Below are 17151 nucleotides of genomic sequence, written 5' to 3'. Positions count from 1 at the left end.
GTTATAAAATAGTGGGTTTGGTTTTATAGAAAAGCAAATACATTTCCTTATAGTGCGATCATAAGCATATTTGGGGATTATTTTAACTGGAGGCATTTTTCTCCTTAGTCCTGGTGTGATGTCTTTCTTTTTCCTCTTAGAGTCAGCTGAAGTCCAGAGAGAGGCCAGTTGGGCTGACATCCTTATTTCTAGTTATTCAGCTTTGCTCTTCCTTTAGTGTAGTTTTTATTCTTCCCTTTGTCTTTCGTTTGCTACGTTTGACTGTAACCACGAGGGGGCATCTGCTGTTTTTGTTAGCTTTGATTGCCCCAAGTTCAGCTTTTCAATCTTCGGTTTTTGTCTATGTATTTTGTCTCAGACAAAAGTTTCTTGTATAATGCATTCTTGTATAATGTATAATAAGGATAGATGAATTCGTTCTTCAGTAGTCCTTGGATTCTGCTGTTGCCGCAGTGTTAACTGTGTTCAAGGAAGATACATTTAAACTAAGAATTTTTGTAACAACACTGAGACCAGCACCAGTTTTTAGTGCTACTGAATCAGCAGCCCCTTCATGTTGCACTTCACTTCTAGGAGAATTACATTGTTGTTCTGAAATACCTCCAAACTTCTCTTTGCCAAGGCAAAGAAAGTGTAATTCTTACTGTTTTAATGGCTTGCATTTGGGATAGCTTTATTCCTGTGTGTGAAAATGTAAAGATGAAAAATGACATACGCATTCTCAGGTTCTGCTGCCTGACAGTTCCCACCATTCTAGAAATTAGATTTACATCGGTTAGGATCAACATTTAGAATCCACTTCTGCAAGTATGCCCGAGAAAATGCATTGGTAAGATGTTTGTTGGGTTACAGGGCCTTGGTGATTCAGCATCTCTGCTATGCTTTAAATAGGAGGCGTTCCAGACAGAGCGCGTATTTGAGTCAGAACTACAACGTCTGATTGCTGTTGATATCACTAAAGGTTGTAGACAGGTGCCGCTGGAGCTTTGAGCTCAATGAAAATCTGCTTCTCTCCAGAAGAACTCAAGTTTTTCTGCTTTACAGATAAAAATGTATCCATGACCTTCAGTGTTCAGATCACCCAAACAGCATCTAGCCAGCTGGATGCAGGCCCTCATAGTGCAAGGGAAAATACTTTACCTCTTGCTTAAACTGGGGGGAAGTCTGAGCTTGTAAATGAATTTCTGATCAGTTTTAGAATTCAAACTTGTAAATACTGAGTAGCTGGAATCTCTCAAGTACAGCTGTAGTTTGCAACACTGGCTACTTGGGAATAAATTGCATTCCCACTCCTTTGTAATTACCTACAGACTGACAGATAAGCAGAAACCAAAACGGTACTAGGTTCCTCTATGTAGCTGCTATAGCAGCTAGGAGGGATTTATAAATTTTAGAATATATAGGTACATACAGTATATTACAATACATTATTAAAATAATATAATACGTATCTTTATATATAGATGTATATTAAGGAAATACTCTTCTACTTTAGCCTAATGGTATATTAAATATTTTGTCTGAATTGGAACTGAACAACATGGGTTTTGCTTGCTTAGATGATAAAAAGCACTGTAATGTAGAGGAGGTATTTGCACACAGTTTTTACAGTGCACAGTGGTGATATCTATTTTAAATACCTACTCTAAAAAACACTTTTAAATTTTTTATATTGTACAAAGGCTCAAAAAACATGTGTCCAGGACAGTTCTGGAGTCCTAACATTTTTTTCCCAGTTGCACTTGCCTGCAATACCATCATCTAGATTTGCCAGTAGATAATATTTCTGTGTTATTTGTTGGATTATAGTGTTGGTTGTCTTGAAAAGATACCAAGGAACCCATCACTGTTATGGTTACAAACCCTTTCAAAAAAACAGTCTTTTTCCAAGCCCCTTCGTTTAATGCATGACAATTTTTGGGCCACTTTTCAGCCAGTGCCCCAGTATTTTTGGCCCCCAGAGTTTTTTATGAGCCTTACTGGAGGTGGTGCAGGCTGAGGATGAAGTTCAAGCTGATCTTCCTTGACTGGTGCCAGATCATGGGCATTATTGGTTTTGTTCTCTGGTTCATTCAAAGAACAAGCTTCCAAGAGAAAAATGCTGTGGTGGAACAGGCAGCGCTCCTGAGCCCAAGTTTTAAATCACTCAGCCTCTCTTTGCTTTCCTGAATCTTCTCTTTCCCCACAAATATGTTGAAGCTTGTAAGATGGCTCTGATACTAAAAGAGAATCAGATGGGTACCTAGGTAGGTAGATGGATGCACAACTCAAATATGGCAGCATTTAAATCCCTTGTTTAAGAAGGGACACTCTAAAAGATATGTTCACAACTGTACTTATAGAATATACGTAAAAGCTTTCAAGCATATTGTTCTGTGTGTCTAGATTAAGTCTGTAAAAGGTCTCTTGCAAATTTCAGGGTAAATAAGAGAAGCAAACCCACACACTTGTGCTTCTTCAAAAGGTGTGGGGGAGTAAAATAACTGAGATTGTATCAGTGTGACTCACCTGAATCCCTAATGATCATTTGGAGTTGTCTCCTGAGGGAGACATCTACATCTGGTACATAAGACATCAAGGGTCCAATATCACCCCTAGATTAGATGCCTAAGGTAGATCATGTAAATACTCCCTCAGTGTCCAAAGTAAAGATAAATCAGGGAGACCATAAACAGGATGGAGGAGGATGTTTTCGTGAAGTAATAGTCTGGTGGGTAGTAGGAGTAAGCAGGAAAAACTGGAGAGTGCTTTCTTGCTTTCTGCTTTTTAGTTCCTCCTCCCCCTTCCTCTGGAGGCTGGGGCACTCTGGATGTGGAGTAGTTCTTCAAACAGCAAGTAAAATGTTCCCTGTCAGAACGGGGATTGGCTAGCAATATTCAGCACACTACACTTCTGCTTTGTTTGTTTTTGAGTTGTTGAGCGAGGCGGCTTGGGCTGATTCCTGGAATGTGCAGCGAGACAAAGGGAAAGCATGGATGGATACAGCTGGTGTGATAAAACTGGAGAGGAGGTTCCCAGGACAGCCAGGCTTTCAGGGTGTTGTTTTTATCTTGACTACGTAAGAATTCAAGAGAAGCGACTTCACTGTAGGAGCCCACGGGGGCTCCGAGGTAGCAGAATGGTATATTGTGCTGGTTTTCTGACATACCACCATTTCTAGGAGAGCAACCCAGATTCGCAAACTTGGAGACTGGCAGTCAGATAAGGACACTGGGATTGTCAAGTGTGTTTTCTTACTGCACGTATTTGCACAGAATGAGTCCCATCTCCTATCTGATCCTTCTGAGGTCACAAACACCGAGGCAATAAAAGGAAAGGCTGCTCAGTGGGGTGCAGTTTCAGATCAGTGACAAGAATTTTCAGTTATTCATACCATGCGCTCCTAAGGAACCCCTGAAGAGAGCCTTAGGATCTACGTGTGGGCTTTTACACTGGCTGATTGTGGAGGTTGTATTAATAACTCTTTGTTGTGTAGTGCATAAATGTTGGCCTGGGTAGACAGAGCTAAAGGGATGGACAAAGGCTGTGATCAAGCTCTCTGGCACTTGCTTTGTGACATTCAGCAACTCAAAGGCTGCTGTTGTCTTTGTCTGCAGGGAAGCTGTGCTCAAAAAACCCCGTGGAGCTCTCAGCCTGTGCTACAAACAGCATTACTGATGCCACTCTCTTTCCTTGCTCTCCGGGAATTTTGAGGTGCCAAAAAAATCTAAGGCAAGATCCAGAACGTTCCTTCATTCTCTTTGCAGAGAAACCGAAGTACATGGTCTGGGGAAACCTCCGTATGGTCTGCATGCCATCCCTCCCGAGCGGCGTCACCAGCGTTGCCAGTTCCTGTGAGGTACTCTGCTTGGTGACTAGAGAACTTTATTTAGCAGGACACGCAATCAAGCAGCTCTAATAGGGAAACTATTAAGAGCAAAATTTAAAAAATGGCGTTGAAAGAAGTAATTAGGTACATAATATCTAGAATCACATCCCTGGATAACTCTAGTTATGCATTGCATAATGTATTGTTTGTGAATAAACTGTAATATTCCCATCAGTCCCTAACTTCTACATGCTTTTCGTTCCACCAGGGCTTGGATTATCATTTTATGAACCAATTTCCTGAGAGCTGAGCACCCTTTATGCTTTGTAGTTTCTCCTGACTTCACCTTTCGGGAGCTACGCACAGTGACTGCAGTATGGGTCTGTGTATAATGGCTTGGCAGGTCTCCACTGTTGTGGAATTTACAATCATCGCTGTGTGTGTAATGCTTAGAACAGCTTTTTTTTTTATTTCTGGTTGATGATGAGTTAGGCCATCTGTCGCCAATGTCTGCTGACCCTTCCCCCCCACTCTCCTCTTTCCTGGTATGTTGGCACTGTCACACAGTCAGCCAAGGTCAAGGTCTGGAGCCCCAGTCTGTGACCTTCACTGCTGAGACCACGATGGCTCAGTCCTCAGTTTCCTAGGGTAATTCTCCAGTATGTTATGCACCCACAGGTCTGAGATGCCATGCAAGGAGGAGGGATTCATTTACAGTAACATTAAGAATGCGACAATAAGAACTTCCTTGATGCATGTAGCTAATACTTGAAGAGTACTTTATTTAGGCCTAAAGTTAATGAGTGGGCTAGTTTTTCAAAGCATAAATGAGACACTTCCTAATTTGCACCAAAAATTGTAGAAGACACTTGAAATCAAATTAATTGAACATAGGTCTGAAAAGCTTAAATGTAGGCACACTTAGACATCACTGAGACAGATGGAAGTTTTGACAAAACAGAAATAGAAAGTCAAGTAAATTTGTCTTGGCTCATTTCATTTTGCTGCTTGCTTGAAACAAAAATGTGTGATAGTGATGTAAGTATCAGCAGCCAAACAGATATGAAGGTTTACCCCTATAAACCAAGACAGTATTAGTATTTGTAGAATTTGGTCCAAAGATTTCTGAGCGTAATGGCAATTTTTCGATTGAGTTTATTGGGCTTTGGATTAAGTATATAGATACAAAAGACCTTATGTAACAGCTTGCAGTGGTAAAGATCTCTGCAAGCACTTGGGGAATCTTTGGGAAGCTTTTCTATAAACAGCTAGATCTTTAGCACGAGTGTAAGACTGGAAGGCTTATTTACTGCTTTTGGCAGTCATCGTAGGGATATATGAGTGCCTGTGCAGCTCTGCAGAGAAAGGACGTCTGCGGTATTGCCAGTGGTGTTACAAAATGATGAGTCAAGTATAAAAAAAATAAGTGAGAGCATATGGAAATCATGGAGCTTGGTTTGTTTTTAAATAGAAGGTAGTAGGTTCTTTTTGTTTGATGCTTCCCTTTTGGCCTTTAAAGGTGCATGCAAACCATACTTCAAAGCAGTTGTGTGTATCCAGGAAGGCCAGGAACTTCTTTTTAATTGAAACTGAAATTCCCATGCAGTGATATGAGTCCATCATTTAAGGCTAAAAGATGGTACAGAGTATGATGAGATTTGCATTAAAGTTTTTTGGAAAAGGTGATACTGAGCTAGCAGAGGGAATGATGGAACGAGATTTAATGGAGTTGACCCACAGTGAGAAAGAAGGGGAAATTCCTACACGTGGAAAGTAATCAAGCACAATATCTGGTGACAGAGCAGATGTAGGATGCCTGGAAAATAATAACTCTCATGATTCTAGATCAGGATTACCTCTGACAAGTAAAACTTATTAGTAGTGCTATGCAAATTCCATGCATGGTATTATTTATCCCAGCAACTCCAAGAGGTTGTTCACTGTTGGCTAATCTGGAGTATATTTGCACCTGTTTTGGCTGCAGTGCTCAGAGTTTTGTCTTGTCGGTACAAGTATGGGTCTTGTGAGTCTGGACATGAAGCAGCTGAAGAGGTTGATGCTGAAGGATGATAACTGCAAGTACAAATAGCTGCTCTCGCTCCTTGAGAAGAGTCCAGCCTCTTTTAAAGATCAGAGCCTGCGTAGACCCAACTGTGGTTGTCTATTAACAGATGAGATTGCTGCTCTCAAATGAGGTCCTGCCTATGCTGCCCCAAAAGGTTGGTCTTGGAGCGGTCACAGGTGTGTGAGTGCCTGTGCTTGCCCACCTTGGCACACAAAGCGGTTGCTCTGAGATGGATGCTGTGCTACCCCCTCACACGTAGTCCAGAGCATATGTTCACAGACTCTTGCAGGACCACAGTGTAGAGAATGAGTAGATCCTTGGCCCTCCCATCAGGGGCAGCACAGACATACCCTCAGTTTTTCCTGATAAGATTTAGCTTAAAGAACATGCCTCTCGGTGACTTTACTGGGACTTATTATGGAGTGACCTAGAGGAAGAGAAAATGTGTAGACTGCATGTAAACTCAGTGTGAGGAAAGGGGGCTTGGTAGCAACAGGGTGACTAATAAAAAGTTTAATGCGACTGGTCTCCTGATGCTTTTATTAGTCTTGAAGTGTTAATGAGCCTTTAAGCCTGAGCAACTTTTGATCATTCTCAGTGTATACCACAACATAAGGGATCTCTGTTTCAAGAACAGAGATGGGCTTATGAGTTGATATGAAAATCAAACATTCCCTTCATTGTTGTTATAATAGTTCCTCTGTCTTAATTCCTCAAAGACCAAAGCAGAAGATGGTTTGCTCCTTGTAGGGAAGAAAAGTTTGGAACCATAAAATTCAGATTACTTTGAGACTTCTGTCTCTCTGACTTTACCAATTGGCAGAAAATTAGATGCCATCAAAGAATCACTGGAAAGGGGCTTATTTAATTTAAAAATTTATTGGAAATTGTCACATGTGGTTGTAATGCTGACAGTTGCTTTCATGTCACTTTACTGCAAAAGAGAGCAGCGTTATGCCTGGATAAGGATAGGAGCTGAAAATGTGAACTGTGATAGAGACATAAGTTGAACTTTCTGAGATACACAGTCAGTTAATTCTGCTGTCTGTACTACACATGTTAAAGGTTCAAAAGTGCAGGAGTTTGATTTTTTTTTTTCAATAGTAGTACTGTTGAAATTAATTAAATGGATTCTTATATTAAAATAAATAATTTTACTTAAAAAACATTCAGATGAGATATGCAGATAACAGAGTTGGAAAAATACCTATTTTTTCATGCTTCTTTTTATAAGACCTTTAAAATATCTCTATTCAGTTTGAGTTTTCTCTGTGGAAATGTGGGACTTAAGAAAAATAGTACAATCCCTTTTTGAGAACAGAAGTGGGGAAAACAATTCTTCAGGTGCTCATCAGAAGTGAGAGACCTAACTGCAAGTTAGATGAGAGATTGCTAAAACATACCTGTTTCCAGAGTCCTTTGTAATTATGGGTTCACACTGCTGCATGGGCTGATCCTTCAGTTTGTCTCATCTTTCAGTCAGACAGATGTGTAAAGAGTGATGATAGGTGGCTTTTGTAAGAAATTATAATGTTTTATAACAGTCAACTTTGAGTTAAATTTTCCAGCATACTTAGCTGTAATTTTCCAGTTTAAGTCCATGCTCGTGCGAGGACCTGAATAACATTTTTTTGTATATTCAACATATCCTTTGCAGATTCAATCTACAGTTGTTACTGATCTCTGGAAAAATTGAATGGTGGTATTTTAACAGTTACTTAAAAATATTTAAGAAGGTAAAAGAAATGCTTTCCACAGAATCAGGAGAGGACACAAGGTGAAAAGGAGCACACAGTAAACACTATGGAATGGTCTAAAATGCTCCATGGGAAGCTTGATCCTTCTGTAACTTCTACACGTTGATCTGGGTTGTAGGGTTTTAGGGAAGGAACCCCAAAGAGGGAAAGTAGTTGCAATAAAAAATCAGCTGTTTGAGTTTTGCCATTAAAGTCTACTTCAACCTAGTTTATTGGTCCTTCACCACCTGTGATCTGAGTGGCTTACCACACAACTAGTGGATACCTTGAAAGATTTTTAGTAAGCAGACTGAGAAAGTATGCCTCTAATGAAGCAACAAGATTCAGTGCATGGTGTATTTCTGAAGGATTATCAGAGGCCTTGGGCACATGCAGTGAGATACAAGGCTGTAGCCAAGTGCTTTCAACCCCTATCAGTGTAATTATCCATACCAAATGTGTCATCTTACCCATCTAACTGTAGAATTTGCGGAGAAAGAGAGTAAGAAGTCAAAACCAAAACTATGTAGGGTGTATCAATAACTGGTCTGAAAGGCTAAATTGTTTCCCAATTTTCACATGTACTCTATGACCTAAAAGACCAGCTCCTTAATCTCAACCCCCAGGTTGTGAGCAGCCTAAGGGAAGACTTCCAGGTGGACAGTGTGTCATGAGTTTGTAGGCCTGCCCGTCCATTTACCTTTGTGTGTAGGATGTTGTTAGTATTACAGTTTCCACTGAAATTCTTCTGGAATATTCAGTGAAGATGCTGAAAAAACAGCTTCCCCCAGTGTATTATGCAATCTATTATGTGGAATCAGAGCTGAAACAGCCCGTCCAGTGGGAATGAGTTTGTTTTGTGTTATCCTTCCAGCAGGGGTTTATCCATGTGTGCTCGAAATTACAATATTAAATGCTCCAGCATGGAAATTTTGTGTGACGATTATTGGACTTAAGTCTTCTCAGTGTACTGCAGCCTGGGCCTCCTGCTGGCACAGGAGTCCTCCGGAGCTTCCACTGTGCAAAGGTTTTGAAACACTAACGCCTGAAATTAGGAAACCTGAACTCTTCTGAGGAATAACAGAAGAGTATGTTTTCTGTTTCACTCTTTCTGCATGACAATGCCTATTAAAAACCTTTGCTTTTTTTTCCTCTTCCATCAAGCAATGTGTTTTAAGCTTCCCACTGAAACAGAGCTGCAGCACTATTCCAGCTTAGTAGAATTGCTCTGTTTTCTTAAATGGCCGGAGATAAACTTTGGATACCAAAAACTTGTGTTTCTCTTGCTTTCCCCCCTCTCCCCCTTCTCCAGATTTATACATAAAATACTTGTACACAGAAGGCCGAGGTGCTTCAGATACTGAATGTATTAGCACCTTTTCCTGAGCTGGATCAAGGATTGTTATCTGCAAATGAAGCAGAGGCAGCTTCGTGGCTGCTGCCTCCTCAAAGCAGAGCTTCAGTTGCTTGCTGTTGCCACCTGGCTTTTGCTGAATGCAGCTCGGCGCGTTCAAGGTCAGTCTTCCCGGGCCCGCAGCGGCCGTGGCTGGTTGTGAGCGCTCGCATCTGACTCCTTGCGATTGAATCCCTCCTCTAGAGCTGAGACCTGTCCAGGGGGTGGCACACATCTATTCTTAGAATAGATCCACCAGATGTTTAGTATCTGAGTGCAGTGTGATTATTTAGTTAAGATTATATTTCTTCGGGTTTTAAACAGCAATGCGAGTGTGCTGTATTTTTAATTCTGTGGTCATTTCAATGAGTGCACCCAGTGTTGCATTGGTGGAAGGCAGTTGTTTCTGAATCCATGTCATGTATCACTACCACGTGCTTGGTGCCTTGCTGCTGGCCTGGTCCTGTGAGGTGTTCATCACAGTCCAAAAATAAAACTTGCTCACAATGTGATGTATGGAATAGTCTTACAGGGGAAGGAAAGAGAGAGCTTTATTGCTTGTATCACTTGACATTGAGACCACATGAAAACTGGAAAATATTACACCATAGTAGTAGCCTTTCAAGTCACCTCTGGGTTTACCAGAAGCGATTACAAAGCTTTATAATCCATTATAAGCTTTTTTTTCATCTTTCCATTAGCTTTTGTTTGGACAATTCATTTCTTCTAGTGAATGTCAGGTAGTCCTGAAGGATAAAGGGACTGTTTCTGAAAAAGTTGCTCAAGTTTCTGTCTGATTCTCATGGTCTGTAAAAAGGTTATATTAATAAACAAATGATTGTTATACACAAATGAGATTCCATCACTTGGCTACACAGACCTAACATTTCACTGCAATCAGTTTGAGCTACAGCTACGCCTCTTCAGCCTTCCTCTGCTGAGGCTGCAGTGCTCACGCAATAAAACAATTGGTCACACTTCATTATTGAGGTTATTTGCAATAGTGTACAAAGGACCAAGTAACAGGTATTTTGAAATGGCTAATCACTTGTTATAGATTTAGTGAAGTTGATGCCTGCACATCTTTCCAATGTGCTTTTTTACCACAGCTAAGGAAAGGATCTTAATTAAAAATTCAGTCAAGCCTCTGTGAGGTTCAAGCTTCAACTGTAGAGCACAAATATTGCTTGCATGCAATTATAATATTCTATTTTGGCCACTTACACTGGAGTTTTATATCTCTGAACTTCACTCTTGGAAAGTTACATTTGGACTTAGATGTATGACACTTGTTGTTCAGAGTGACACACACAAATCCCCATACACCAGAATGAAAATTCAGCCCTAATCATCAAAGGGAAGTGAGGACTAAATGAATGTGTGTCATGCGTATCCAATTTCTCCACTGATCATCCAGAGAAAATAAATCACAGCGGATGTCCTTCCATTTCTTCTTTGTTTAAAGAGCTAGGAGGAGCTAGCTCTGTGTTAAAGTCACCCTGGGTTTCCTCAGGGAATACTAAAATAAATTAATATTGGCTGATTAAATGTTTTGACCCATATTAAAGCCGCTAGAAAATGATAGGCCTGTTTTGTCATGGCAACAATCCAGTTTATTTTGTGTACTACTGGAATCAGAGGATAAAACTGGAGGAGCACATCTCAACTGAACTAATAACAAATTTAATCCATGTTTAATAAATCCTTTTTCTGGGACTGTACTCTTAGAGCTAGATTTCTTGTGCATCAGTCTCTCAGTGTTGTCTAGTGTCCAGCTGTGCTAGGATCTCCTGCTATCTTCCCATTCATCTCCCCATCAGAACAGACAGCAAAAGTGATTCACATAGAAGAGATAAAAATGGGGAGAGGCATTGCAGAAAGGTCTGGCTTAAGGGGAAAATTTTAAATGGCACAAATTGCAGTTAGGTATCCAAGTCACATTGATTTTCAATGAGAATATGATAGTTTACAGTTCCTCATCTCTTTGAAATGTTCCCTTAGACCCTAAGGCAATTTAATTTGGAAAGAATTGTTGGAAGAAATCTGATAGGTGTATAAAATGAGCAGTATAAAAAGCATGTTGTCACAGCAAGGGCAGTGTCCTGATACTCAGAACCTGCTCAAAAGTTAATTGAAATCCATTGGAAGGACCTCCATTGGCTTAAATAAGCTCTGGGTGAGCCCTTGGGAGAGCTAGTTTCAATACCCAGGTTTACCACAAATTTCTTGAATGACTGAAGTCCAAACCCAGGATGGGGGCCAGATACTGTAATGGGATTTCTCGAAGTGGGGAGAGCGTGAAAGGTTCTCCGTGTAGCCTCAGATTTTAGGGCTCTTTTCGGAAGTGGGTTATGAGCTGCTAATGTAAAGCAAATAATAATTTCTATTTAACCTGTGCTTACAGTTGTAGGGTGCTGTCAAGACAGCTTAAAAACATTTTGAAAACAAGGATTATGCATCTAGCGTTATAAAACCAGCATCTGTAGTCAGATTAGCTTGGATAAAATGTCAGGGGCCACCAATCCTCGAGTTTCAGAGCATAAACTCACCAATAGCTGGAATAATGAAGCAGTTACCTCAGTGGAACAATATGTAACTGTTAAGCAATTTACAGTATCATTTATTGTGTCCTGTCATCCAGTCATACCTTTATGTGGATGCTCCCTTAGGAAAGGGTGTCTGTTCTCACTGCTTGGGTAATGCCAGAGCTGTCTGTAACTCATGTAACTGGAGCTGTTTCCTTGAGGTGATGAAGGCTCCTGTGGAGTGCTACACCCTCAGACCTACTGGGCTGGGTCATTCTGACTGCTCTAACTTCTCATAATTTCTAGCAGTGTTTTTGGTGGTCAAGAAGGCTCTGTAAGCTACTGGAGCTGGGCAATGCCTTGTGGGATGGAGCCGTAGCCATCTGTCCTTGTTTAAAAAACATATATACACACATCCCTATGTCTCTCCGAGTCTTTTGTTGGAATTGCCTTTTTGTACTGAATCCCAGAGCCAGGCTGGTGTTTCTGCTGCAATGCTTTGTTACTGCTCCGGCCAGGGGCCTTGGGGGTGAGCGCTGAATACCTCTCAAGGATCTGAAGAGCTGAGGTTCCCTACCTATAGTTTGGTAGGTTGGTTGGTTGCTTGCTACTGCTTTGCCAAGAGGTACCCAGAAGAGCCCACATCCTGGAAGTCCAGTCAGTCCTTGGTTCCCTCCACCCTTTGCCTCCTGTTTTTGTCCATTTTTAGCCATTTCTGCCTCCCATCTGGCTCCCAGTCCTACTTTCCTCCTTCAGCGCTCCAGGCAATAAGGTGCAAAAGCTGCAACTTCCCATTTCCTCCCCTCGTGCCGGTGCAGCGCTCCTCCACTTCGGAGGGCCCAGCAGAAAGGCTGCTGCTGTCATCAGCAGGTGGGCTCACAGTCCCTGTGCCTTGCATATCCCTTAACCAGCAGCAGCAGTTGTGCTTTGGGAATCCAGGATGAGTGTTAGCAGCTCTCAGCTGAACACTTAGGACAGGCTGGGAGTACTGTGTTCAGCTCTGGGGCTCCCAACATCAGAAGGACATGGATCTGTTGGAGTGAGTCCAGAGGAGGCCACAAAGATGATCAGGGGCTGGAGCACCTCCCCTGTGAGAACAGGCTGAGAGAGGTGGAGTTGTTCAGCCTGGAGAAGAGAAAGCTCAGAGGAGACCTTATAGTGGCCTTCCAGTGCTTAAAGGGGGCCACAGGGAAGATGGGGAGGGACATTTTACAATTGCATGTAGTGATAGGGTAATGGCTTTAAACTGAAAGAGAGTAGATTTAGATTAGATATAAGGAAGGAATTCCTTACTGTGGGAGTGATAAGACCCTGGAAGAGGTTGCCCAGAGGAGTTGTGGGTGCCTTGTCCCTGGAAGGGTTCAAGGCTAGGCTGGATAGTGCTCTGAGCAACCTGGTCTAGTGAAAGGTGTCCCTGCCCATGGCAGTGGGGTTGGAACTAGATGATCTTTAAGGTTCCTTTTGACCCAAACCATTCTATGATTCTATGATCTTGATTTGTGCCAGTGAAGCAGAGTACATAGGCAGCTCATTGCCTGACTCTGCTATACCTCTAGTGATGACTGCACTGAACCTCAGGTGGCTGGGCCAGGAAAAAAAATAAGAGTGATTGTATCTACTTACCTCATTCTCAGCTCCCTGGGATACCAGGTGCCTGCAGCTTTGTGTGCTGCAGCCAGTGTGAGATGAGCAGCCTTAGTTCCCGCTGCCTACAAATTCCATATACATTTTGCACTTAGGGCCTTTTAGGAAGGGTCCACGGCTGATGTGTCTGCTTGGTGTTGATGCCGAGGCAGATGGGGTGTATAATCTAAGCCACACTGAGCAAACTCCTGTCATCCATTTGTACTGAAGAGGGCTCCATGCTTACTTCTATACTGACAAACTCTTTTTTTTCCCCACTGTTTCTCCTACTCCATAACATGCCCTGGAAAAGCAAATATAAGAAGAGCAGTTGGATCTCCTACCTTCTTCACGTCTTTTCTCCACAGTGTAGAGCTTTCAAATTTCTTGATGAAAAACAACTTTCTGAACTTTTCACAATGTGAACCAAATAATACATTGTCCTGTAATCATGTCCTAGGAAAGGACAGGCATTTTAGCTGGAGACCTTCAAAAAGGTCAGCTGGAAGCAAATACTGCAGCCAAAGAACTGCTTCTGGTCATTGGCCAAACTGCCTTTTGTTTCAGCTTGACTCAAAAAACCAACTTCTATGAGAATATTTTGAGAACTGAAGGAAGTTGTACTACACTTAGATGTTCATTCCAAAACAAAGAAAAATAATCTCTGATCTTATGGAAGCTTCAGCAGAAGTCAGATCTAGGGAGAGGTGGCATGCATATGAATTGAATTCCTGCTGCTTTTCCTTTTGCGTATTTATATTAGCTAAAGTAGCTTCAATAAAAAAAAAAATCAAAATAAAAAACAATACCAGTTTCAGAACCTCAGAAGACTGGTTATTAAGGTATATTTGAAGAGATGAGAACCTTCAGGTTAAATTCATGCTCTGAAAAGTCAGAGGAGGAGTTTGAACTTTCCTGACATTTATTTTTACTAAAGACCTATTTTTAATTAAAATTTTATCAAACTATTCAGGATTATTTTTTTATTTGGGTTTTGTCTTACCATCCCTCTGTCTGTCCTTATCACTGGGCTTTTTTTTTTATATCACAGGGGTCCTGAGACATTTACCTGCTTCTCTCAAGCATGTGACCTCTCCTGTAGTATCTTTGATGCTGCTTAGAGTTTTAGTGTCTTTTTTGAAACGGGAAGACTAAAGACACAACTGAAACCATGATTAAAATGAAGATGAATGATATAATTCTTTCAGGAGTGTTACTTTTCTCATGGATTGGTTCAACATGAGCTGATTGAAAAGTTTGCCTGAGGCTGCATTTTTTGGCAATTGATCTGCTTACTGGAAAAAATGTGTGAAATGTTGTCTATGAAAAAACAAATGGAAAGGGGAAAAAAATTAAGAGGAAAGGTACGATTTTAAGGTACATATTGTTATGCTTTTTATTTTTAATTGCTTTTTGCCCTGAAGGTGCCCAGTTAAAGAAAAAAAAAAAAAAAGGAAGAGTCTATATATTGTAACTACAACCTGATTAATTTCCTTGTAAACTACTAAAGCTAAGGGAGCTTTCAGTGCCTAGTTTGGATTGTGTGATATTTGGTTCAAGGACAATATTGTCAGTTTTCCCAGTTTCATAAATGAGCATTGCTGGACTACAGAATTAATTTCATAAGTGATTTCAGGTAAAGACTTTCCCTGACTGAAGGCTGATTTTGGTTTTACTTGAATCCTGAGACTGAACTTATCCAATGGCTTTTCTTCAGCCTGTTTATGGACTGTATGGTCATTCTTGCATTCCAGTTTGTATGTGCATAATGTTTGGAAGACTAGTAATGTGTTATCACAGCCAAGGGCAATCCACGTAAAAGCTTTGTGGACGGTGACTGATGGGTGGGTTTTATGCCACTTCTTTCACCCTGGGATTACTAGCCACATTCTCATCACACATCTTTTTTTAACAGTGGAGGGAAAAGGAGCTGGGTTTATGAGTGGATTAAAGCATCTGACTCTGTTCAGCTGGGATTCTTTTTGAAGTGCGGAGTACCCTGACATGGCAGTATTTATTTGGGATTTTGTGTGTGGAGACATGGCTTCTTTGGGGCTCTTGCTTAAACAGGTACTACCTATTAGCGAAAATATTTAATAATTTGGACTTAAACAAGTGTCAGTTAAACTAAGCTTTCCTTAGGCTCTAGTTCAGGGCTTCCTGGATGGAGCTGAATTTAAGACATATTTCATGCGTGAAATCATGCTGTTTGTTAAGGGCCTGTGCCTACAATGGCTTCTGTGTCTGGGAGATGTATTTCTCAGACACACTCTATGACTGACTTTCTCACTAGGTACAAATACAAATATTTAAAATGTTTGTGTAATCTCTGCTTCTGTCTATCTCCCTAATAAAATGGCCTTTTCTTCTTCCCTACTTTGAGTGTATCTATTCATCGCTTTCAAGACCCGCTTTAATGCGTGGTTGTGCCATTTATTAACATAAACTGTTGGCCACCTTAAAACCTCCTGAACAATGGACTTGTAAGGACTGTGAGGAATTTCTAGAGCCTGCAAACTATCCCAATTATATCAACTTTTGCACTTCTTGCTTTCCAAGGGAATTTGCATATTCCATTACCGCCCCAGAGTCTGTTCATTCCTGTAATCATGCAAAATCGGACACCTAGAAGTGATCTAATCCATCCTCCTGCCCCAAAGGTGGATCATGTTTAAATCATTCCTGACAGATTTTTTATGCAAGCTATTTTTAAAACTGCTAGTGTCAGAGGTTTAAATATTTGTCATACTCCCTCATTTGCCATTAAGAGGTTTAATCTGAACTTCTGTTGCTGTGATTTAAGTCTGCTTTCTTCCACCTTTTTCACCCCGGGTATCAAAGACTATTTTATATAAATATTCTATTTATTCCATATTATTTTCTGCCTTTAGTCTTCTCCTTTCTAGACTGAGCAATACTCTTTCCACCATCCTTTTTTTTTGTGTCTCTCCTTTTGTAGGTTTTTGATTAGTCCTATCCTTTCTTTTGAATTGCTCAGTCTACTTCCTACTTAACGTGCAACTGCCAGACTGGATGTAGTGTTCTTACTGAGGCCTTATCACCACCAAGAAGAATAAAGAAATTACATCAGATGAAACTCCTATTTGTATAGCTCAGGTTGGTGGATGCCTTCTTTGCGACAGCATGATATTGTTGACTCATGTTCAGCTCTGATCCTCTGTAATACTCCCCCAATCCTATTCAGAACAACTGTTATCTGTCTAGTCATTTCCCATCCTGTACTTCCCCAGACAATATTTTTCCTTCCTAAGTACAGGGCTTAGCACCCGTCCTTGCTCAGTTGAATGCCGTGTTTTTCAGACTGTTTCTCTGATCTCTCTAAAGCATTCTGAAAACTTTTTCCTTGCTCCTGTATGCCTGGGGCGCCTTACCCCACACGCAGATTTCAAATGTGTGATCTGTTCTGCTACCCAGACTGCCGAATAACAATATAGGAAAAGGACTTAACCCTTACAGACTCCCAAATGATACGCCTTTCTGGTTTGACAGCAAACTACTCATACCAGCTGTGAGTGAAGTTTCCCAAGAAGCTGTGCATCCATCTTCTTGTAGCCTAATCTACAGTGTATCACTGGTTCTCTTTTAAGAATATTTTCTGAGATGGTGATGCTTTGGCTGTGTTACCTGTGACCATGAGTTATTGCTCTTTAATTCATGTTTCTTTTTATCCCAATATTTGTCCTTGCTGTTTCTTTTCTATGTCCTTTCTCACCAGATGCTGCTAAAGAGGTAAATTTGCTACTCAGGTGGGAAGTAACAAAGGAGAAGCCCTCCAGAGTTTGAGTCAAAGGGGTTTTTTTATTCTTACTATTTCCTATCCTAGATGTCAGATGTTTCAATAAACTAACCTGTAATCACAGATAATAATGGTTACTTTTTTCCTCCGTGGTTACAATAACGTTTTGGTTTTTCTTTTTTCTCTCCATAATTATCTATTTCTCAAGACTGCTTTGTTATTTTTCAGTCCCTATGATAATTAT

This window comes from Tyto alba, unplaced genomic scaffold (genome assembly GCF_018691265.1).
Source record: "Tyto alba isolate M040663 unplaced genomic scaffold, T.alba_DEE_v4.0 Super-Scaffold_1, whole genome shotgun sequence".
Lineage (NCBI taxonomy): Eukaryota > Metazoa > Chordata > Aves > Strigiformes > Tytonidae > Tyto > Tyto alba.
The sequence above is the reverse complement of the archived record's forward strand: the minus strand, read 5'-3'. Positions refer to the sequence as shown.